Below are 25,657 nucleotides of genomic sequence, written 5' to 3'. Positions count from 1 at the left end.
GTCTCTGAGGATTCCATATATTATATTTCGATCATATTTATCCCTCTGCCACCTCCTCCCAGGTTCACAACCATTGATTATGTATCCAACTTTGTGTCCTTATTTTCTGTTTTGTTTTATTTTTAAACTCATTCATTGAATCTACTTAGTACTTCCCACAGAGTACTCTCCCTGTGGCCTTCCACTGAAGTGTGCTAGAACTATTAAGGATCACCTTAAAGAAAACAGATTCTATTCCTCCCATCAGTTATCAGTTGCCAAAATCTCCTCAGCCAGAGCTCGAACTTCATGCCCACCTCCTAATTTTCCATCTCAATCATGAGATTCTGTATGGCTTGAATTTGTTCAGGTCTAGTACATGCTGTGGAAACAGAGTTCATCTGAGCAACTTGTTCTGTTGTTTCTGGAAAACATTGTGTCCTTGTAGTCATCCTGTCTTCTCATTCTTACAGTCTTTCTAACCCATCTTTTGCAATGAACCTAATCACTGGGACAAGGGCATATGATACAGATGTCCCATTTAGGGCTGAGCATTCTGCAATCACTTATGCCCTGTACATTGACCAGTTCTGGATATCTGTATGAGTCACCCTCTACTACAGGAAGCAGCTTCTCTGATAACATTTGAAAAATGCACTGGTCCATTAGTATAATGCAAAGTTGTTAGGAATCAGTTTAACACTTCATCCCATTAACAGAGTAAGAGTAATGGGCTCTACCCTAGGGTTTATGATCTGTCTAACCACACATTCAATTGTGCTGGCACACATTGTGGAGCATACCTTCAAAGCAATCAGAAAGCAGTTGGATACTTGCATGGCCTTCAAGCCACTCTTACATCAGTGGGTGTGTCTTGTCTGGGCCAATTGTTATCGTAACTTGCAGTTCACAGCTGGATAAGACTGATAAATACCTTTTTTCCCCCTGGTAGCATGCATGGCACCTTCCAGAACTAAGAAAGCTACCCAGTGGAAATGAAGCATCTCAGTAAATGTCAGCTTAATTTCTCCTTGTTTTATGATTCAAGTATGTCATGTCTTTAGCAATAGAATCTGGAAAGTAATTAGAGAAATGGCATTAGCCAGTAACATTAGGGGCTCTATGGGACCTTACTGACCAACAATGGCAATGAGAGGACACCTATTCCTGATAGTGTGCTTTTTATTTGTTAACCTCTGGTATCTAGTAGGGGCATTGATGCCCCATTCTATAAACTCTTCTAATTGTAACTAAGTTTATATTTAAGATGATTCTGAAAGAGTTTTCGACATGATTCTTTCATAAAGTCTTTAGTGTTAGATATCCCTGCCCATACTCTCTCCTCTACCTTTCCCTCCCACTGCCGCCACCCCATTTAACCATTCCTGTTCTATTATCTCCTTTCCCTTCTTTATATAACTATGGTCTATCTTTCTTCCTTTAAAACTTCCCCATAGCCTCTGCCACCCTACCCATCTTCACACCCCACTACCACTGTGGCATGATGTCTAATATTTTAAAAAAATGGTTATCACTAAAGAGGCCTTGAAGCACCAAGAATAGGTTGGTTTCTGAGGTTAAAATATAAGTTACTCTGCTAGAGCAGACTATCGAAATTATTTTTATATTGAGCTGACATAAAATATGGCTAGGTCCTAGCCTTTCTTTTGGATTTAGAAACTTACTGTCTGTATTTTACTCCTATTCCATCAGCCTTAAAAATATAACCTATTATCTTGCTCCCTGAACTCACCATGTAAAGACACACAAGATAATTCATTCCATAAACCTACTTACATTTTAGATAAGGGATACTTCAGATGAACACCTTTATTTTTGACACTGAGAATTAGAAAGTCAAATATATTTTTAAAAACTTCTTTGATGTCTGTCTATTGATTTTGCCTTGATCCAAGCAAACATACCCATTCTTGATACCTGGCGAAGCTTCAGCACTAGCTCTATTTCTACCTCGCTTGTTACAGTCTGTGTGCAGCTCAGAGAACGGAGTCATCCATCAACGAAAGGAGTCAGACCATGTGTTTCTCTCCATTTTGGATTATTCCTTTGACTTCTCATTCTTCAGAGACCAACACAACTTCTGACTTCATGTCCCACCATTTCCCTCCATTTAATTCCTAGACCCACTAACCTATGACTCCATTCCTGAGACTTGCTAGGCACATTGTTGCCGTGGGGCCTTTGTATGCGCCATTCAACCTGCTTGTATTCCTATACATCACCAACACAGCTGACTCAATCACTGAGACTTTCCTCCACTTGGCTTACCTCAGTGAGATCCAACTACAGCTATCATTTTTAAATTGAAACCCATCTTTCATTTGGCTTACTTTATAATTGTTCATTATCTGTCTGTAAAGTCAATGATTTTTATTTTTTTAGAAAAGTGTATAGCATGGAGTGAAAATTGGTAAATATTTGTTGAATTAGTGACTTATTCTATATTCCTCAAGCCAGACATAGATGAAAATAACTAGATGACCTTGCCCTGCCTGGATGCAAACACCCCAAAGTGACCTTCCCAAAAGCATGAAGAAGCAGAATTTAGCTAAGTTAGGGTGAGTCTAGGTGGCCACCTCTGGTCACATTCCAGAAACTGGGGCGGCCAAGCTCTTAGCATTTTAACATTCTCCTTGAATTATCTTCACATGTTAATATGTGGCTCTATTGCTTGTTCTGAGAGAAGCCCATCTGTCTCCTCTCTCTTCCCCACTCCATCTGTCTTCTCAACGCATGTTCTCTCTCTCATTTTCTCTCTTTGACCTTATGATTTGAATAAGTGCAAAATGTCTTTGGCACTATCCAGAGTGAATTAAAAACTGGAGGCTCTCTCTGTTGATACAACAAAGAGAAGCCAAGTAAATCAATTAGAGGCATGGGGTGGAAGAAAGTGTGGGATGGGATGTTTGTTTGCTTGTATTAGTATATTGGTGTGTGTGTGTGTGTGTGTGCATGTGTGTGTGTGTTTAAACTTCACTTCATCTAAAAAAAGAACTTTAGCAGAGCCAAGGATATAATTTGTTCTTTTTATTTTAGTCTAAAGAAGAGAATCAATATTTTAGACATCTACAATTTGTGATTGGTGCCTGTATACATATGTTAATATATGCTTTGGTATGTATAGAATGTAAGTAAAAACTCTATTTTAAAATGAAAGACTTTTTACATTATTGAAAATACCTCAAGTAAACTGAAAAGTAGAAAATAATAATCAATCATATGTTTAACTATTAAGCATAGTTTTTCATCTATTTTATTCCACAAATTTTATCTGTCATCCACATATTTATCTATAATTCAACTACATAATCTTTTGCTAATCTGCTTAAACATAAATTATAGGCATCAATACACATCATTCAACTCCTTTAGGATCCATTGCTAAAACTCAAGGTTATTCTCCTAAATGAATCAATAGCGTCATGATACCTTGTCTTAGTTACTTTTCTATTACTGTGATAAGACATCTGGCCAAGGCAATTTATAAAAGAAAGCATTTAATTTGGGGCTTACAGTTTCAGAGGGTGAGCCCTCATGATGGCAGAACAAAGGCATAGCGGCAGGAACATCTGAGACTTACATCTTGATCCACAAGCAGGAGACAGATAGCACATGGGGAATGGCAGGAATGTCACCCCCAGTGACACACCTCCTCCAAAAGGGCCACACCTTTCAATCATTTCCAAGCAGGTCCAGCAACTGGGAACCAAATATTCAAGCATGAGTCTCTGAGGGCCATTCTCATTCAAACTACCACACATGAAAAAATCTAATTACCTAATATTTAATTTATATTTAATTTCCCCTACTGGAGCTCCAAACATCAAACACCTAGTCAAGGACTGCATATTCATGAATTACATGCCTAGATCTCTTATAGAATATGTCCCTCCATTTATTTTCCTTTCTTCTCTAATATTGGCTCTGTGAAGAATTCAGGTCAGTTGTACTCTGCAGATAAGCAACAAAGAGAACCTATTTCCAGCAAAGCAGAAGGCAAGAGCCAACACCAGAGCTTGCCTTCTCCATTCCACATCCATGCTATGCTATCCATGTATCTCTGGCCTCAATATAGACTCACACAGAGCCAATGGCAAAGACCCCAGTCTCTTCTGTTGTAACAAGCAAGAGTCTCTGAGGGCTTCATGTGCAAGTTTGACAGTGCTCCACATCTTAAGCTTATTTCTACTTTCTTTAGAATCCTAAACAACTTCCCAGGAAACAGAAAGGGAGTAGATAATATTTTTGTTTCCCTGCCCTACACATACATACAACACAAATATAAATGAACTTACTTTGAAATTGTTTGTTCATCTCACTATACCCCGTATTGATATACACAGCATTTTATTTAATATGTATGAGAGTAATGAGAGGGATTAGAGATAAAAGATTGAGAAATAAATAATAGAAAATAAAGAAGAATCTTACATGGATGAACATGGGCATGCACCATACATGAAGGAATGTGACCATTCGTAAGAACTTAGTCAAATTTCAGTTTTCAAGGTCCATCTACATAGAGGTTTTGTCTCATGTCATGTTCAAGCCACAATGTCCTTGGACTCAATTTTCAGATTTGTAAAACAGGAATGATTTTTACCTGCCTCGCGTGATACCTAAGAGAAATTTGTGAGCTAGTCATTATAAAATATCATGCGTTCCACATCGAAAAATATTTGTTATAGAGTGAAAGCTGCGAGGCATAGTTTAAAGACAGTTTTTCATGCCATATCCAAGTCAAGAGATAACAAAATAAAGCTGGCTTCTACTGAAGATTTTCTTTATTTTGAAGTGTGTTGATGACCCTCTAAAGGCCACCATAGTGCAACAACCAGACTGATTTTCCCACTTTAATCTTATTTCTGTATGTGGGTGTTCTGTCTACATGTATGTTTGTGGTCCATGTGAGTTCAGTGCCCTTGGAGGACAGAAGGGAGCATCAGATTTCATGGAACTAGAGCTACAGATGATTGATAGGCTCAATGTGGGTGCTGGGAATTAAATTCAGGTCACCTGGAAAAGCAGACAGTGCTCTGAATTGCTGAGCCCTCTGTCCATCCCACAATTTTGCCATTTTAAAGCACCTGTGTTTTGCTGACATGATGTTATAACCAATTACGTGATCTCAGATTGCACATATTAATGTTGTCTTGTTCTGTTTTATTTTTTTCCCATATACCAGCCACGTGTACAAGCAGCTTCCATATACAATCTCATTGTGTCATAATAAGGCAGGGCTATCAGTCACTTTACTCTCTATTCCCACAAGTGTCAACAGCTCTTCATTGCTTTCCTCACACAATCTAAAGCTATTTTAGTGCCTTCAACACAGGTCTTTAGAACAAGTCTCCTACCAGTGCTTCCTGTTTCCTCCAAGTTCAACAAAATAGGATTGGTGCCATTTTGTTAACACATCTTTTTTTTAGTTATTGTTTTTACTAGCAACTCCATGCAGCCTTTCCAAACTACCACTGCATATACTTTAAACTCCAACTTAATACTATCTTTCCAGCACCAAACTTCACTGCTTAAGAAAAGCAAATACTTAGTGAATAAATATATTTTCAACAAAGATTTTGCTACTATTCTCCCAGAGCACTGCACATCTCCAGTACAAGTCCAGTAGCCTTCTTTGAGCAAAGGTAAACTTACCATTCCTATTTTTTTCTTCACTACTATTATCTCTTTGAGAATAAAGGCTATGTCTGCATTTCTGTAGCTCAATGCATTGCCTCTTTGACATGAAGCTTAGAATTAATCTGTATATGCATTCCTTCATTTAAAAGAGTTGACAATGACCTACATGACCCACAATACACATCCAATTGCAATGCCTGTGTTATTTGTCATCCATCCCCAGTTCCTTATAGTCTAGATGGCTATAGAAACCAGTTTATAGAAGATTGAAAGTCAATATGAAGTTCATGGAAAAATAGTGATTTATCATGTCTACTAAAGGCGGGGGGCCGGGGGTCAAAGAACATGCAAGTCAGGTCTTCAGGATGGGAGGAGGAGCTTATGAGGAGGAGAAGGTAACCCGGACAACAGAAAGGTCTTGTCAAGGACCATGGCGATGAGGCAGTGTGATGAGTTTTGGGGCAGGGGGAAGCAATAATTCTGACTCATGAGAGCTAGAGAGATGGCTCAGTGGGTAAAGCTCTTGGTGCACAAGTCTGACAACCTAACTTTGGATCACCAGGCTACATAAAGGCTGAAAGTGAGAGGGTACCAATTTGTGATCCCAGTACACCCATGGATGGATTTATGGGAAGTGGAGAAAAAAGAATCTCCTAAGGCTCCTAGGCCAGCTAGTCTGCCACATACAAGGGGAAAACAACAAAGTAGAAGGCATCTCTGACAAGGTGGAAGGCAATGCTCAAGCTTGTCCTATGACCTCTGCACATGTGCAAGTGTCTACAAACATATGACCATACTTCCACACACTCACACCCACACAATACAAAGTGTATAAATCATTCTGAACTCCAGAACTTACAAGTTAAGTGTATAGAGGTCAAGAGAATGGTGAATCACAGCCAGATTAAGAGTCCTTAGTTGCCTTGTCAAGTAACATCGCTAGAAAAAATTTAAGGTAACATTCACCAGTTATTTATTGAATTAAACAACATATTTCTAGATATCCAAATAGCATTTTCTTTATATCTGCGTGGTTCTTGAAATCCATGACCTGCTATAAATCATTTCTTTTTAACAACTGTATCCATGGTTAAACCCAACTTCTGCAAAGCAGGGTTTATTGAGTAGCTCCATGCTACTCAGAGAACAAGTCTCATCATTAGCAAAACTTGCCATGAAGTTAAACTGTCCTTCTAGGAGTGTAAGGGACATGTGAGATGCATGAAATTAGAAAAAGACAGTTAGTTCTCCCAACCCCCAGGTTCTGATGCAATCCTCCAAGGAAGGGTAATCTGCTGAGAATGATGTAAATCACATCTGCTATTGACACTCCTAAGACTTGGGTTTTGCTTTTGTTGTTTTCTTTTTCAGCCCAGGAAATGCCATTCTTTAAAATATTAGGCAAATTATTAATTTTCCTTAGCACAGTATATAAAGAATGAAAGTTTCAAGCTGAGCTGTTCCTATCAGCATTTTTAAATTAATTATTTGAACCTAGCCCTGACCTTTTAAGAAGAAAATCTAGGATCATGCATTTGCTATGAAACTGTTCCCCAAGCCCACATTTATTCACCAAATGCCCAAGTACCTCAAAAACTTGTTTAGACAACAAAGAGGATTCAAAATTCTGGGTCTGTAATCACCAGGGTTCAGACAGCTCTGCATTGTATGGCAGTTGAATCCTGCTTGGTCCTGGGGGTGGAAGATGAAGATGAAGATGAAGATGCTTCTGGTTGGACATTGTAATGAGCTCTACACTTACCTCCAGTTCCTAATTCTGAACTTCAGCCTACTTCATCACTATCATAGAACAGGTCCGTGGAACATGAAGTCACACTCACAGAGGACTACACATGCAGTCATCCTTAGACCCCCTGTGGTCTGCTCAAAATAATCTGTTAGTTAGAAAAGGAGACGTTGTATGCAAGTCAATGTTTCAGGTTTTTAGAGCTTTCCCCATCCAGCTCCACTCCCTCCAATCAGGCTGTAGGGGTGGACACTGGTGGGCAGCTCTTGATTTGATTACAAGAATGCACACTGGTCCAGCTAATCTTTGAATGGAAGATTATTTGAGTCTGGACTGGTGGATAGTCTCTCATAACTTTTGGTGGCTTTGAGTTTGAAGGCATTTTGGAAATGGCTTCCAATCCTTTATGCAAAGGTACTTCTCTGCCCCATTGAGCAGCTGACATTATTCAGGGAGAGACTTTTTAATGCTAAATTTGCTCAGTATTGAAACATACTTCACATACATGTGAGGGATGAGTGGACTTCAAGCACGACATAAAGATTTTTAAAATGCAATGCCTCTGGAAATACTTGAAAATGGGTACTACAGAAAGCCTTCATAATTTGTCCTTCAACTTTACAGTAGACAATAGAAATAGGCAACAGTAATTCATGACAAGCCTTTAAAAGCATTTTAAATCATTTGTCACTAAGACACTATGAAGTAGTACACACAGGTAGATTATGTAATTAAAATCAAAACTGATTCTGTTAATTTGAAAGAGAAATGTTAGTGATCACACAGATTGATTTCACACCGGGTTGTTTCTCAAATTCTTATCACTGTTTCCTATTTTCTTTCCTCCCTTCTCTTGGGACCCAACAGTTTACTCTAGACTCTGAAGAGTGATGAGATGGCCTCTACAAAGATGTACACATTCAGTGTTCTTGAGGGAGGCAGTGACAAGGATGGCAGAAACCTTGACCTGAGAGCAACAGGTGCATGTTTAGTTATTCCATATTAAAAGTATTGCCTCAGTCTAGGCTTCAGGTACGTTAGCAACTGAACTAGGCAGCTTCTAAAATTCCGTATTTGAAATTGTGAACTTCTGTCGGTTTGACTAAAATCTCAAGCTGCCAATTTCCTCAGTCTCATTGGTGATAACTACTTTTTGCAAATATGTTAAAAATCATACAAAGAAACAAATGCCCTCTCCATATGAGTCCAGTAATCCCTGTGCAGAGACCACAATCATTTTTCTATGCTTGGGACAGTGTTTTATTTTAAACTTAAATCGGTTTTGTTTGAGAGCAAAGGACTCTTTGGTTTGTGGTAATCAAAAAGGAAGAGAGAAACAAAACTCCGACAGCCTAGTAATGAGAACACCAGTCTGAGAGAGAGTTTTAAAAGCTCATCTGAGCTGGTGTAGAACCACACACCTTAAACCCAGCACTCAGGAGGCAGAGACCAGCCTGGTCTACAGAGTGAGTTCTAGGACAGTCAGAACTACACATAGAAATGCAGGAGGTGGGGGAGGGAGCACAAATCTAGTTCGAGATTCAAAACCATAAATGCCAGTAGTTATGGTACACACTGACTGCTAAGCTGCATTCATAGGATAATTTTATGGCTGCCAGGAAGGTGCCATTCTGAATGCTTACAAATGGGTGCTTGGCATTGCCACTTTTGTGACTGAATGCCTGGAGTACACAGTAAAAATGCATACATTTTCCTTCCATCCTTCTTTTAGATAACAGACTTCCCTCATCTCCTGCAAGCTGACAACATACAGTCTGTTTTTTGGCTCACAAGTACCCCATGCTGGTCACACACAGCTGTTTACAAAAATCCAGATTTACTGCCCAAAAGAGCTGTTTCAGCGGGCACTCGGGAGTTAGAGACAAGGGGCTACCTCTCAATCTCAACTTTAATTTGGGTTACAGAGAACGGTGACTGACTCTTCATAACTCTTCCGCCAACAGTATAAACACACACTGTAACGCGAAAGCAAGTTAGAGATCTGGCTTTAGGGAGGCCACTGAATTCTCTCACGTCCTATAAATAACACTGCTCGTGCTGAGAGGGAAAACAGTGCATGCGCACACATTTCATCTCTACTGACAGAGATCACCAAAGTGAGAGTTGTTTCGAGGCATGCAGGTGCCCAAGTTTGTAAGGAATGTCCCTAGTACAAGAAAAACTGGCACTCAGGGAAAATATCCCTCTGGTTTCTGGAGAGCAGAAACAGCTAGGGGCTACTGCTCTGAAACCCGTGGTTCTGGCTGCATTGCAATGCAGTGCTTAGTTTATTCACCAGGGGTCATCAAAGGTCTGGGTTTTTCTTTGTCTACTTGTTGACTCTCATATAGTCTGTATACTTAAGAACTCCTGAATGCCTCAGAATTGTTCCCAGGGACATGGGTCTTACTAGTCCCCACCACCACTCCAGACCAGCCCACCCCTAATACATCACATAAGATTATTGTTCTCTGTAGATTTTTACCAACACATTACAAGCGGCATATCTATTGGATACTTCAAGGGAAATGCCTTTCCTAACAAAACCAGCTTATTCAACACAGAGGTAATATGGCATTAGATTTTGTTGTTGTTGTTGTTGCTGTTGTTATAAAGGCATTTTTCAGAGTTAAGAAATGGAAGGTTTGTCTCACCATTGTTTTCCAGTTTTCGTGAACCAAATTACATGCTTGGAGAGCAAGTAAGCTGCAACTCCATCTTGTAAGATTTCACTCACCAATTCAGAATCTGGGATCTCAGGTCTGAGCAGGCCTAAGAGAACAGGCCAACATCATTGGCCCCACTAAACAAGAACAGAATTAATAACAAGTTTTCAATGACAATCTTTGGAACCAGCTAAAGGGCAAGGTCTCACAGGTCTTGGTGATGCTGGCTGGGTCTGAAGGGAATGTTGCCTCTTGAGCAGCATGAAGTACTTAATCTCAGTTTTTCCCTTACTTACCCTGAACGTCTTGGCAATGAGTCTATTGTGGGCAGTTTGACTCTTTTTTATCCACTCTACCATATAGACCAAATAGCATTCTTGGAAAACTCCAGGGTGAAACGTGCTTCAACAACAACAAGGAATGGATTCCTCTTACAGATGTTTCCTAGGGCTGCAGAATTCCTGCCTAAGGATCAGACCTTTCCCCTCTTTGAAGGATGCAGGCAAACCACATTATGGAGGTGGAGGTGTTTAATCGGTATTCCTTTTAGGCTCCACTTAAAATGCAATATTGCACCACCCAAATCACCTGGTTTTAGAATGTGACAGTGGACAGTGGCTTCAAATTATAACTCAGCCCTTTATGTCATGCTTTTGGAACCCAAGGTAAGCACTTTAAGTCAATTGCAGACAATATGGTCTTGTTCATTTATCCTCTTCAAACTCAATCCTTTCAATGAAATGGAAGGAAAACTTACAATACAAAAATCCGTGAGGTGATACTACGCTAAAAAGTAAACAAGACACAGAATGAAGAAAGTCAACTAGGGCTGACCATCCAGTTGATGCCTTTAGCTCCCAGTCCTGTGCAGAAAGCCAGGCACCATTTTACAGATTTGTCAGTGATGCTGTAAAACTGTGGAACACATGAGCTTGTGGGTGTGTCCACAGAGGAGGGTATGCTAATGTTAGTTATTTGGAGAGGGTCTGTGAAAATGATGGAAGATAGGGGGCTGATTAGACAACAGTAAGGATCTGGAAGCTTTGGACATTTCCACTCTGCACCAGGGTACAGCAAACACAAGCAAATGAAGTAACAGCAGAGCACTTAACTTTTAAGTTGCTACCCAGGGCCCCTTAACCTCATGATGTAATGTGGATTTTACAATCCTGGAAAAAGTGAATAGGGAGAAGCAAGACAAGATTGGTTGCTTTTTATTTTCTCCTGCTATAAAATATTTCTTACTAGATGAATGAAGCAGTCACCTATCCATTGACCTCACGCTGTTCAATGCGAATTCACATAGCCCAACGTCAACTCCTGTGACAGCACCACCTGTGTAAGCCTCCTCCAGCTAAATAGCAGGGACAGTTATTTCAAAGTGACATTTACACTGTCAATGGGGATGAGAATGGCTGAAGGGTAAGATAGTGATCAAGAGAGGATTAAATCCCAGAACCAAAAGGAGGCAGATATCTGTGAAAGAGATAAGAGAGCCTGGAGCTGTCCTGAGATGCTTCTATTTAAACAGCTGGGAAACACTGTAAGCTGCAGGTGGCTTTCCCAGCTGGGATCTGTGTGGTGTATGTGTGTGTGTGTGTGTGTGTGTGTGTGTGTGTGTGTGTGTGTGTGTGTGCACGTTTATTTGGGAGGGACAAGGAACTACTGGCTTGGTCCAATATTTATTTAGTTGCTTCTTCATTGCCCATTCATTTGATGATGATCAACCTTGCCATCTCCAGATTCACCTTGGGTCCACTCTATACCCAGAAAAAGGTCAGTCAGCTCTTAAGTATTGTATTGAGTCCAACAGCAGACAGACACTGTGGGGAATGGGATTAATATTTCAAACCCATAGGTGTTATCTCATTTTAGGCTGGGGGATTAAACACTTTGTAATATATTTCAAAATTCCGTCCTGTTCATAGGATTGTATATTTCATGGAGCTGTCCTGGGGTGGCGGCAGGGAAGTTTGGGTTACTATTTGAGAGTGTTTGGATATTTTTAAGAGGTTTTAAAAGAAAAGATGAGGAAACTGGTGAGTTTCTGCCTTGGGAGAAGAGAAGAAGGTCTCAGTGGGCAAAGACTGCAGCTATTAACTGCTAAAAGCTTATTTATAGTAGACGTGCCCTCTGTTTCCCATTAACACTAAAATCAACGCAATCCATTTTTACAAAACCAAAACCAAATATGGTTGAGAATATTGATGTATTAGAGGGTTGGAGGCATAGCTTAGTGATAGAGTACTTGCCCAGTATGAACAGGACTCTAGGTTCAAGTCCTAGCATGGGAGCTGCTGGGGAGCAGTGGTAACATGTCAGTGAGCAGTGGTGTAGTCTAGGAGTTACATGAAAAGAAGGAGGATGGAAAGAACTATTAATAGAAGAGTTGATTAAAGGCAGACATGGTGAAGGCAACATGTTAGAAAGGTTCAAATTAAGAAGTCCCTCCCATAAATGAGGTACTCCTATCCTCAATACTTTCTCACTAAAAAATAGAGGTCAGACAACCGTCTCATGGAATATTACGTGCAGGATTCCTGAAATAGACAGATATTGCATTAAATAATTTTAAAAATTCTTAGCTAAACCCCAATGGAATCAATAAAACAAGAGTAGATGGGAGGCACTTATGAGGTATATTAATCTCAGAACTAAATCAGGTAGGAAGCACCTGAACATGGCTGCCTAGTTTTGTGTCATTATACTGAATATCAAAATGAGACAATTTCCCCCTCCACATCTTTCATCCTTTGGAAGGACAGAACTGTCTCCTGTAAGTTGTCCTTTGACCTCCAACAGAACACCGTGGCATGCATGAACACACACACACTAAAAATTAAATGTAATTAAAAGCAATTATTTGCCAAACCCTAAAAGAACAATCTTATTGGGATATTTGTTATCTAGTTTTCTGATATCTAACAAATCTCAAGACAAACATCTAGAGTCTAAAGTGTGAGTGTCTTGGTGAGGCTGAGGATCCTGAAATCTAATATTCTTTTTCACTACCTTCCTATTCTCTCTTACCTTATCATCTAAGATAGCTGTCAGAGCTCCTGCCTTCATCCCAAACAGCAAGGATGGAGGAAAGAGAGAAACAAGCCACACCTTGCCTTTTAAGCACTTTCCCTGAAATGTTCACAGAACACCTCTACCCCTACCTTACCAGCTGTTTCTTGATATATACAAATTCTAGGAAGGATGATGACTAAACTGATCAGGGCAGCACAGAGCTGGTGAACACTCAGCTTACAGCATGCTATTATCTTGATTTCTGTTTCCTAGGAAATGCGAATGCAGCAAGTACAGCTCAGATCTAAGTTTTAGAGTAAGTAGTGTAGAATAGCGTAAATAGAATTTTATCTTGAAAAATGATACGAATACTTGGGGAAGGTATTTGTTTTAGTTTTTAAATGTTAAGAAATGTAGATTATCTTATCAGTTATTCATTGCTGATTTCAGGAATAAATTAAGTACTGATTATTTAATATGATGCCAATCTATTATGAAGACAATATGATTTTCCTACTTGTCTTTTGCTACATGGTCATGGGGGGGGTCTGTTAAAATAGGTACTATTTTAACTGTTAGACTTTTTACAGTCAAATCATTTCCATTAGCAAGTCTTTCTCACAGCAAAGTTCTAGATTTTTTTTTAATTTTAGGCAGAACTTGGGGAATCCTGCAGAAGAGGGGGAGAAATGATTGTGGAAGCCAGAGGGGCCAAGCACACAAGAAAACTCACAAAATCAACTGGGCTCCTAGCAGCTCAGAGACTGAAGCAGCAACCATGGAGCCTACCTGGGACTAACCTAGGCCCTTTGTACATATGTTACAGTTATACAACCTAGTCTTTTCAAGGGACTCCTAACACTGGGAACAGGGGCTGTAGCCTTGCCCAGCCTTAATACATGGGTAGATGCTTAGTCTTACTGCAACTTGATATGCCATGTCTTGTTGATACTCATGAGAGATCTACCCTTTCCTAAACAGAAATGAGGAGGAGGGGGTTGTGGGGAGTGGTTAGTGGCAAGGATTTGGAGAAGAGGAGTGAGGGGAAACTGTGACCAGGAAGTAAAATAAACAAATAAATAAATAAATGTTATTTAATATTTTTACACATGTTCTTATTTTCTTTGAATATTTTATTTCTAAAATTTTCATTAGTTCTTTGATAATTATATACAGTATATTTTGATCATATTTACCCTTAACTCCCAGATCCTCCTCAATTTCTCTACCAACATCCAACTTCAACTTCCTGTCTCTGTTTTTAATTCAGTAATCATTGTGTCCAATGTGTGTTGCCCATCATATACTTCTGTGTTTGGGGCCATGTACTGGGGCAAGGGTGACCTAACGGGAGCCCCTCCCTTAAAGAAAACTAACTCTCCCTCCCCTAGGACCTATCAGCTACAGATAGAGGCTCAAGAACCCCTTCCCATGCCATGCTAGAATGCCGACTGACTTGACCTGGCAAGCATAACTGTGGGTGGATGTATGCTCAGGTCCTGCCGTATCCAGGAGACATGGCTTTGCTGCAGTCTTCCCTGAACCCAGCTGTGACAATGTCAGTCTGTAATTCTGTGTAAGGCAGGCTGGCTTCAACCACCTGGCAATTCTCCTGTCTATCTCCTGATTGCTGGGATTAAGGGGCTGCACCTGACACTCCAAATCGTCCATTTTTCTCCTTCCATGTCCTGATTTACCAAGGACTTGGAGTATAATCAGGCAAATTTTCCAATATTATTTAACTTCTCAAAATCTCAGATAATTTTTAAGATTTTTTAGCCTCAATTTGCAATTGAGTTTTTACTACCAGATATTCAGGATTCACTTTCTGAAATAGACTCAAATTCACAAATATGATGGATATGTAGAAATGCTGCTTGCTGTAGAGGGATGCTTAAAATGGGCACTATAGTATGTTTAAGTTTATTGTTAAAGACTTTTGTGTTTTAAAAACTCCTGTTTCTGCTGACAATTTGATAAGTATAAGATTTTAGATAAAGTCTTGAATAATGAAGACTTCCTATTTTTATGTTATGCTAAGGTAGTTAGGAAACTAATAAAAATTATATATGTGCATATTATGCAAGTACTTATCTTACATATATGTAGCATATAATATCTAATTATATAATAGCTATTAAATATATAATTATACATACACAATCATATAGACCTTAAGCATTTACCATACACTAAGTACTATGCTAGAAGTATTTCATATTCTAGTTCTTATAATACAACCCTGAGAGGAGAGTTTCAATTCTCACTTACAAATCAGAAAACCTGGAGACTATAAGCAATTTATACATTCAGATTTTTTTTCGGTTTGTTTTTTTTTTTTTTTGAGACAGGGTTTCTCTGTGGCTTTGGAGGCTGTCCTGGAACTAGCTCTTGTAGACCAGGCTGGTCTTGAACTCACAGAGATCCACCTACCTCTGCCTCCCAAGTGCTGAGATTAAAGGTGTGTGCCCCACCGCTCAGCTTACGTACAGAGAGTTATAGGACTCTTGTGTAACACAGGACTCTCTGACTTTAAGACCTTTGTTATTTATCCTTAAAAACATGCTGTGCTTCATGGTTTTTATCAGTATGTTCTTAATGGATTATCGTTATTAATAGAAAAGAAATACAAGGAAAGAATATTTCTTTCTGGTCTGCTTAAGGTAAATTAGGCTTAAGGCTTCCTGGAAGACAGAGTGTTAGCATCTTCATGTGTTCCTCAGCACCTACACATATAAATTAAGATGTTCTCACACTCCAAGCCATTGACACTCTTGACACAACTGATTTTACATCAGTGATCATCCAGATATGACCATTAGGTCAGCGAAGTCTGAATCAGCTGGGATCCTGGGCCAAAATACATGCTGCCAAGCCTGATAGCCTGAGTTTGATCCCCAGGATCTGAAACTCTTTTGTAAGTTGTCCTATGGCCTCCACACACAAGCTGTGATATGCATGTGCCCACACATATATACACATGAGGGTAGATAGGTAAATAAATTAATGTTAAAATGTAAAAAATGAATTATCTGGGGGTCTTTTGAAAAGCAGATTTTCCGGCTTGACCACACTGATCAAGTCTCTGGGTAGGATCAGACAGAAGCTTGGCTTTCACATACCTTCAGGTGATTTTGAGGAGCAGAGAGGTTTGCAGACCATGCCTGACTGAGTCCACGAGGGAAATGATTTTCTCAATAAGCAGGAAAGACAGACGTGGGATGGCTATGCATACATCGGGAAAGGCCACGTTCTGTCCCTCCTCTCTGTGACTTCCTTATTTCTGTCCATTTGGACAAGTTATCTTTTCCTAAGGCTGACTTGCCTCAGGGCTATAACCATCAGAGGCAGAAAATGAGCCATTTGTTGTTTTCCCAGAAACACTCCCAATAGTTTCACCCATGTTGCAATTTTCAATGTCCTGTTATCTGTCCAGGTCTTCAGTCAATTACTGGAACAGAGTGGGACCAATGTGACTGTCTGAAATGCTCTACAACCCATCTGTTCTCTGGTCAGGCCAAAGATGAAGACAGCAGAATTTAGGACAGTCTCAGAGTAAGAAGACTGCAGAGCAAGATGGTGCCACGTGGAAACAGACACTGCATAGTCACCATCAAACTGTGGGTCCACACCACAGTGCATTCTTCCACCCCATGAGGACACCAACTTGGAACCTGAAAACTTGTTTCAGTAAACCAGTCATCTAGAATATTAGCCTTTGAAAGTTTCAGGTCAGAGACAACAACCTAGGCACCGCAACAGTTTCTCATTTTGATGATCATGGTTTAACAACTAAAAGCAGCTCAGAATAATCATACATTAAAGAGGCCTTTAACAGCATCGGTGAGAGATCTGTTTCATCTATTTTAGTAAAATCTTCTATATTTTTACACCAGAGCTCTGAGATAATTATAATTAAAAGGACACGAAACTGTGACTAAAATATGTATTTCCCTTCTACAAGTCTTTGTGCTTCTTCAAATGACAGGTGTTTCTTAAGAAAGTAAGTTCTATTCATTGCTATCTTTGCTATCTTCTCTATAGCAAAAGAAAAAAAAACGAATTTTAAATGATGACTTCTTAAAAGAGAGAAACTCTGGAGTGATGAACAGATTGCTTTGATCCCTGTTTTGCTGAACAGCGCACACAGTTGTTTGGAGACAGGTAGGGATAATCAAACATTGAATTCTTGCTTGACTAGCACATGAAGCTATTAGCCGGGAAGATTAGTAATTACCAAATCCTCTACTCAATCAGACATGAATGCCACACAGCTCTGCAACTGTTTAGTGGTAATATGGAACTGATCTCCACAGATGTGGTAAACTATAGTTCATATCCATAACAGACTAGGAAATATTCCCACAGCCTGCATTTCATTGTGGGGCTGTACTCCAGCCTTCGCCAGCCCTCTCGTTGCTTGAGTCTTTCAATTAAGGGCTTGCCTCATTTATATTCCACATCTGATCAAACAGCAAAAAATGTGGATTAGTCACATTCCTACATAAATTTGAACATTATGTAACAAGTATCCCAGCAGTTTGAGAACAAGTCTCAATGTGGCATTTTGGAAAGAGCCCTGGGCTGGAATACTGAGCTCACACGGGCTCCATCAACTCTACCCCCAGTCAGCCTGGAAATTTGTGCTGATCCACACTGCCTTTATACTCCTGGACCTTAGTTTTCTGGGGCAAATGGAAGGCGGCTGGCATTCATTGTTTCTGAACTCCCCATCTGTTCTATTGTCCTGGACACAGGATGAGTGGTGTCAGAGGCAGGCTGGCAGAGTGTGAAAAACCCTTCCCCTCACGTCTCGGCTCAGCGACTTATTAACTGTGTGACCTTGGGCAAATTATTTAAAATCTCCAGGAGTATTTTCTCATGGGTATAGAGATAATATCAACCTTTCTCTCAGGTTGTTATGAGGTTGAGAAAATGCACTGGGTATATCTAGCATGGCCAGTGCTATATTAGTAGCATAATTTAAAAGAAAAGGAAGAAAGCTACCCCCCCCAATCTTCTCTAAAAATCTTAAAGCAAAAAATAAAATAAAGTAAAATAAAACAAAAGGTAGTGAGGTGGACGAGACGATTTGCTGTTCACACAAGAAGACCAACTTCAACACCCAGGACTCACACCATGTTTCACAATCATCTGTAACTCCAGGGTCAGGGGGCCCCACTGCCCTCTCCTAGGCACCATGAGCACCAGTCTTGTGCCTGGTACACATACATACATGCAGGCAAAATGCTCATAATACATGTAACATTGAAAGAGTCTCTGAAAATTAAAGATAACTAAATAAGTAGATGGGAATGTCAAGAGCTCTTGACTTCACAATTGGTCACCTACTTGGTTGTTGCTGACATGTTTCTCCCTGCATGGGAACCGTGCATCTCTAATTTAAATTCAGGATTCAGGGTTTGTGAAAACTCGGGTTGCAGGAGCCAAGCTTCAAGATTTGAAGTGCAGGAGGTCTGAGAATTCAGATTTCTTAACATTCACATAGCTAAAACTGCTATTGGTGAGGGTCAAAACTGATCAGCAGACCGTGGAAAGTTTACAAAAGAATAAAAGTCCCAGGCCTTTCCATGGAAGTTCGGATTCAGGAAGGAAGCCTGGGTCCTCTGAACCTACCTTGAAAACTCCTGAGGTTACTCTCATGTTCAGCCATTTTGGTGGCACCTACTGTCTCTAGCTCTGCATCCCCAAAGTCATCTGGTGGTTTTATTGATAGAATAGTTTTCTCTTGACTCTTAATCTTTGTGGGCCTGTCTTCATTTTCACTGTCAAATGTCATCAGAGTCACTTCAGCCTTTCCTGACTATGTGATTTCTTCTTAAGTTGATCTAGGCTCTTGTCAGAAACAGGAATTCTGGATGCCTTATGACTCTAGGTTTCCACCCTTGAAGACACTGATCTCTCTGTCTCTGTCTCTGTCTCTGTCTCTGTCTCTGTCTCTCTCTCTGTGTGTGTGTGATTTCTTTGACCCCGATCCTTTCCCCAAAACACTGAAAAAAATATTTCAGTGCAAAGATTGCATTCCATGCAAAGCATGTTCTAGAACAGAGTGGCAAACAGTAAGTGATCAAACTAAACTGCTATCATACAGAAAGTCAGTCATGACTAGCTCCGCCACCACCCTCATAAGCCTGTGTTTCTTGCAAATGTTTCCGTAGTAATAACTGGCATTTATGACCTTTTGAATGTGAGGCACTAGTCCAAGTACTCACTGTATCAACTGGCACAGTCCAGTTAAGGAGCTCAAGGCATCTTATATTCATCAAGGCCTTGCATTTCTCACTAACTTCAAGTGAAAATAGACGTGGCCATCCCCAGAGGTGAGTGAAAATGAAACGGAAGTGAGGAAGAGAAAGAGGTCACATGCTGTGGACTATGCGTCTCTGGCTCTGAGCCAGCAATTCCTAATATCTATAGTACTGACTCAGCATCCCTGAACTAGGCCCTTCCACACACAACCTACGGAGACAAGCTAGCGCCTCTTTAAAAATAGAATACCTGTTCCTCACTGCAGGCTGCATTGGGTAAGTTGGCCAAGGCAGTGCTGGAGAGCTTGCCCTGGTAGTGATGATGAGGGAAAGCTGGCAGACTAACCAACCCAGCTAACCCAGGCCCAGAACCAGGGCTAGGGGTTGACCCACCCAACATCCACCTGGTCTATGACAAGCAGGTGAAGGGAATGAACCTGTAGATCCAAAGCTGCAGGATACCTAGGACACAGGACAACAACAGGACATCCAAGAGAGGTCCAGTGAGCCCATCGTCAGTGGTGTATCAGAAGTCAAAGGCCTCGAGCCAGACCAATGACTCATGGCAACGAACACTTGCAAGTAAGATGAATGGACTAAAGAATAAACTGTGTGACTCAATGGGCCATGCTACAGCTTCCAAGACAAGATTCTTCTCCTTTAATATTTTTAAATTTGTTTGGTATGGCTTGGTTGGTTTGGTTTTCAGTTTTTCTATTAAATTTGGTTTTGATTTGGGGGGAGGTTGCAAAGGCAGAGGGTGACACAAAGGCATGGGGATATAAGTGGGATTGGAATGTACATTGTGATATCCACAAAGAATCAGTAAAAGTAAAAAAATAAATAAAGAGACTTTACCGCCTATAGGAGGTTTAGATTCACTGCAAAACTAGACAGTAAGTTATGGAGAGTTCCCCTATTCCAGTTGCTACCTCTCCCCCTACCAAAACCCCAAGCCTTCCTACCATGTACATTCCTCACTAACACAGCACATTTGTCACACCTCAAAATCCTGGGGAGTCAGCCCTGTGTCCTGGGATTCACTCTTGGTGCTGTGTATTACAGGTTTGTCCACAGAAGGAAACAGGTCTGCTGTGGGGCTCTAACACACAACACTTCCACTGTCCTGAGTGTCTTCTGTACTCTCACTCACTCCTGCCTCCTTTAGTCTTCATTCTTTCGTAAAGTATAGGCATGAGGCAGAACTTTAAACCAAATATGACAACATGTAGCTTGATGGCATCAATCAAATACAACACACATGCCTGCGTAACCTCTAGAAGCCTATTTATTTGTGCAGTAAGAAAGACAAAAAAGAAGAAAGGAAGGAAAGAAGGATTGAATGAAGGATGGAATGAAGGAAGGAACAAAAGGAGGAAGGAAAAAAGAAAGAAAGGAAGGGAGGGAGGGAGGAAGGTGGGAGGAAGGGCTGACTTTAAAGCTAACCATGTGTATAAGGAATTCTGTAGGAGTACACCCCTGTGTAGGGGGAGTTATGGTGTCTGTGGATGCCCATTATTTGGGAAGCACTCAGTGGGGATCGAGGGTTCAGTATGTCTTGCAATGGGCTGACAGTCCTACGCACTGAAGGACTCTTCTATCTTAAGTGAATTTTCAAGTCTCAGACTTTTTAGTTTGAGTAGCCAATCATGTAATTAAAATAGTTGTTTATGGTAATCCACACGGAGATCCTTACTTGCTTTAATATAAAAACATCAAGTAATTTTCTGTGGTTGTAATATGCACTGAATTTTCTAGGTGAAATTGCCATGTGTTACTATTCATCTAATTGGAACTGTAAGTATTAAGAGTGAGTTGTCTATTTTTATACTATATATGTAGAACATACTCATAAATTTACAGAGTATGCATACATATATAAACATACACATATACTTGAATACTAGGAAATGTTGAATTCTATGATATATTTTGTTATGCATTCATATCACTTTTTATTTTTAAAACATGAAAAATAACTTAAATGGAGTGACCTTAGCCAACCACTACTTTATAACATCCACCTTCTGGATCTGAAGTGTGTGCTATCATTTCCCTCCGTTCACATTATTCTCACTGTAGTGGAGCTGTGCCCACACATTTACACACTAAGACACGTTATTTTGTTCTAAAATCACCTTCTCTTCACTGCCCTTTGTACTGCAGCTAAAGTATTATACAGATAGTTTTGAATTTGTGTTTCACCTGGAAGTGAATTTCAGAATAGTGAAAGGGCTGACACAGAGCAGTCAATCCACATGGAAGCCGGACCAGGAGGATGTAGAGGTACTGCATGAAGAAAGGCTAAGGCTTGCTCTGCATCGTCATGCACAGGAAGTTGACTGAGTTAGAATTTGCTCAGGATGGATGGTCCTCTGCTCTTTATAATACCAAGGGCCTCACATGAAGCATCCCCCCACTTTGTTTCTCTCTCCTCTAGTGTGCACCTATTAGATATGGTTTGCCATGGTTCTCTAAGGATGCGTCAGCTATGGTGTGAGAGCCGACCCTACAGGGCGATAGCTGCTGGTACAACTGGACCCTTAGCTTGATATGCACATGTGCATTTGTGTCTAAGGGCTCCCTGAGAATTCTGTCCTTTCTTAACACTCTGCTACACTCTTATAGCATTTGTTGTAACATGGTTCAATGAGGCTGTGTTTAAAATATTGTAACCACCGATTGAGATACCCTTTTCCTCAAATGCATCATGAGGTTTTTTGAAATGTGTTTGAATATTTAAGAGAGTAAGGAATAATGTGTCATTGTCATTGTTATTGTTGTTGTGCTTTTTGACACAGGGTTGCTCTGTGTAGCCCTGGCTGTGCGGGAACTCGCTCTGCAGACCAGGCTGACCTTGAACTCAGATCTGCCTGCCTCTGCCTCCTGAATTCTGGGATTAAAGGTGTGTACCATCACTGCCTGTCTAAGAAAATCAAGATGAGACTTGCCCTCCCTTCATATGTTAAGTGCTTACAATTGCAATAGTAACATGTTCGTTCTAACAATAGCTGTCTGAATTAGGACAGACTATATCCAAGCTTCAGAGAAACATGGGTTCAGGTACACATTTGGAATTTGCGAATACATGGGAATCAAACCTGTAATATGTGGTTCCATAACCACTGGCCTACCCAGGAAACTTCTTCACTGCCTCCAGTCTTCATAGATCTATTAGTTTGTTCAAATAATCTGATCCCTGATCATGGGAAGCACACAGGGAAAGAGATAGTCAGCTAATTATATGATAAGTCAACAAACACTAAAAGAACATTGGAAGCCACCACTCTGCCTTCCCTATCTGGGCATGGCACTCCTTGAATCAAGAGGTGCAGTCTGTTTTCCTTTCCCTTGAGTGTAGGCTGCACTTATGACCTGTTTTGGCCCAGAGGTTATGACAGAAATCTGACTACTTCATCTCATTACATGGGACTGAAGAGACTGAGAACTTCCCATTTTGTTCTGTTCAAGATTTGAGTTACTTTACCAAAATGCTCCATCACCCATCCTGATAATGGGGTTGAAGCATCCTCTAGCTATTCCAGACTGCTCAGCTGAGGCAGCAGGCATATGATGTAGCCATGTTGGGTCCTCCAACCCCAGCCGACCTGTTTCTAGATGATGCTACACAGCAGAGACAAGCCCTGTTTAAATTCGTAGTTCACAGACCAAAAGCACAAAGTGGCTTATTTTTTTAAGCCATTGCTTTTTGGTATGCTTGTATGGTACTACACGTTAAAGATAGAGGTACCATGTAGATTGGTAGAAGAGAAAGAGTCCTAAGGGCGATGTGAATGGGATGCAGAGAAATAGAGTTTGAACTGAACTTTGAAGGGGATAAATGGCAGAGACACATTTCCATAGCTCTCCCCGAACCACTCTCCTCCCTAAGATAAGAGTGTTTGTCTGGCTGGGCGTTGGTGGCGCACGCCTTTAATCCCAGCACTTGGGAGGCAGAGGCAGGTGGATCTCTGTGAGTTTGAGGCCAGCCTGGTCTACAAGAGCTAGTTCCAGGACAGCCTCCAAAGCCACAGAGAAACCCTGTCTCGAAAAACCAAAAAAAAAAAAAAGTTGGGATCCTTCTGCTTTAAAAAAAAAAAAAAAAAAAAAAGAGTGTTTGTCTGGAAGCAAAACACCACAAATGACAATTGGTTAAAGGCACAAGTAAAAGGCCCAATGGTCAGAATCTCTGGCACCGATAGTGTGATGTGCTTCAGAACATTACTCTGTTGTGTTCTCAAGCCCCCTTCCCTTCTCACCCCAACCCTTCCTGGTTATTCTCTGCCCTTCACTGATGTCTTCCCATTACTCTTCAAAGGAGCCCCTCAACCTACCAGAGCACCTCTACTTCCTGCCATAACAACATGCTAAGATTTTCCCTCATGTATTAATTTTTATGACTTCCAAAAAGAGTGTTTTTTCCTAGCAGGTACCCTTGTAGGGGTTGTGGAATTATATGGTACCCAGTGTGCAATTAATTTGTTATAAAGAAGAAAAAAGGTGTGTGGGTTTTTTTTCCTGCAAGGGAAGCAATAAAAGTCAATGACTTTTGCTAAGTTTCTTCTCACAATTTCTAATGAGTCAACATGTGTTGAGGAGAAATTAGTCAGAGCAGAATAGATCCTATTATGCAGCTCCACTTTTGAAAGCATGAGTCAGAGAACCCTGTGTGATGGTGTTGTGAGCACCTGGCTACGATGAGCAGAGTTGGGGGGTGAAAGAGCTCTTTCTTGAAAACTTACAAAGTAGCAGAGAATCCTTCAGAGTGCAAATGAGAGAAAGAACAAACGCCATGGTCAGATGTTAGTTTTCTTAATTATGGGGGAAATGCATGGCATTGTTCTCCCCTGCCCTGTGAATGGTCACAATTTGTAATTGATCTGGTGACCCCCTACTGTAGTACATAATACAAACAGAAATGAGATGAGCATTCAGCATGGGGATCACAGTGTATCTGACCTCTCAGTACACACACACACACACACACACACACACACACACACACACACACACCTTTGACCATGTGCTTAATGAGCTTAATTTGAGTTGTCTTCTATGTAAAGCACTGAACTGGAATAGGGGAGGGAGCCAAAGATGCATGAGATGTCTGTCTTCTCTGGGGTTGGGAGGTAACCAGAAACAATATCATAGTGGGAATGATCAGGGTGCATGTATCCATAGGATGCTGTTCAAAGATGTGATTTGTGAGCATCAACATGCATTCAGATTCAATAGATATTTCTAGTTGGACTTTGTTAAAATGCTACACACAGTATTCAATATGGGATTGGGGGTGGGAAAGTACAAGCTATCTTCTTCTATTTGAACAACCACAGTTGTATGTATACTATGTGTACTTCTGCAACCCCCAAGTGGGAATCCACTGTCTAATATATTCTGACAGGACAAAGTCTATGAAGCCAGAGGACCAAAGGTAGTAGTCATAACACAATGAAGTTGGAAGTGCATCATGTCAAGGCTGAATTCATGGCCCTTGCTACTGCACAGAGTTGCAAATATTCTTAATAAGGCTTGTCTTTCCAGTAACTAATATTGTCAAGGTAGTGCAACAGTGTATTTGAATAGTCACAGTTTTAAACACTCAAGATCTTTGATTTTTTAAAACAAGATTGGATTAGGCAGTAGATGGAGAACATATGGGAGGGCACAGAAGTGGCAAGCAATTATTTTTAAGTTGGATATATTCAAGCCTCACTTCGGCAAGGACCCAACCAGTAAATATCACTGTGGGAATGCTAACATGGAAACTGGTTTCGCCTTTGTTTATTTTGTATTGAATAAACATTGATGGGGAAGCTGTGTGCAGGGTATTGTGCCTCCTACAGACCTGCTCATCCATCTGCCTGGTCAACCTTTCTGTGGAGATAGAGTGCCAGTACCACAAACTCAGCGTGTCCAATTGAAATTCATCTGGCCCCAAACCTGTTCAATCCGTCTGTGTTTCCTATCTGGGTCCATGACGTCATCAGCCTCCCAAATGCTCAAGTCATCACCTTCAGCCTTCACCACCTCCATTGCAGAACCCCACATGCCATCTTGGTGGCCAAATATGATCACATTACTCCCCTGTTCCTATTTAATAGTCTCAGCAACTTTTGTCTGGTTTGTTTAATCACCTATTTATTAGTGGTCGTTCCATACAAAGGGGCCTTGAAAGGGTTTTTGCACTGTGCACTTATCTGTCTGGAAAACAGAGAATGGGTTAGCTATAGGGGAGAAAGTTCTTCCTGCTCTTGTTGATTTGAATATGAGAAGACAGAAGAAGCAGAGCCAGGACAAGACCCACAGCCACCTGAAAA

The 25,657-nt window shown here is 40.6% G+C and overlaps 1 pseudogene; it reads right to left on the bottom strand.

The window, feature by feature from the left end:
• LOC101827363 overlaps positions 1-25,373 on the bottom strand; it is a 30,623-nt pseudogene extending 5,250 nt beyond the window's left edge.
• Between the last annotated feature and the right edge of the window lie 284 nt (positions 25,374-25,657).

This window comes from Mesocricetus auratus, unplaced genomic scaffold (genome assembly GCF_017639785.1).
Source record: "Mesocricetus auratus isolate SY011 unplaced genomic scaffold, BCM_Maur_2.0 Super-Scaffold_4256, whole genome shotgun sequence".
NCBI classification, from domain to species: domain Eukaryota; kingdom Metazoa; phylum Chordata; class Mammalia; order Rodentia; family Cricetidae; genus Mesocricetus; species Mesocricetus auratus.
Note: the sequence above shows the minus strand (reverse complement) of the source record. Positions and strands in the feature narration are given on the sequence as shown.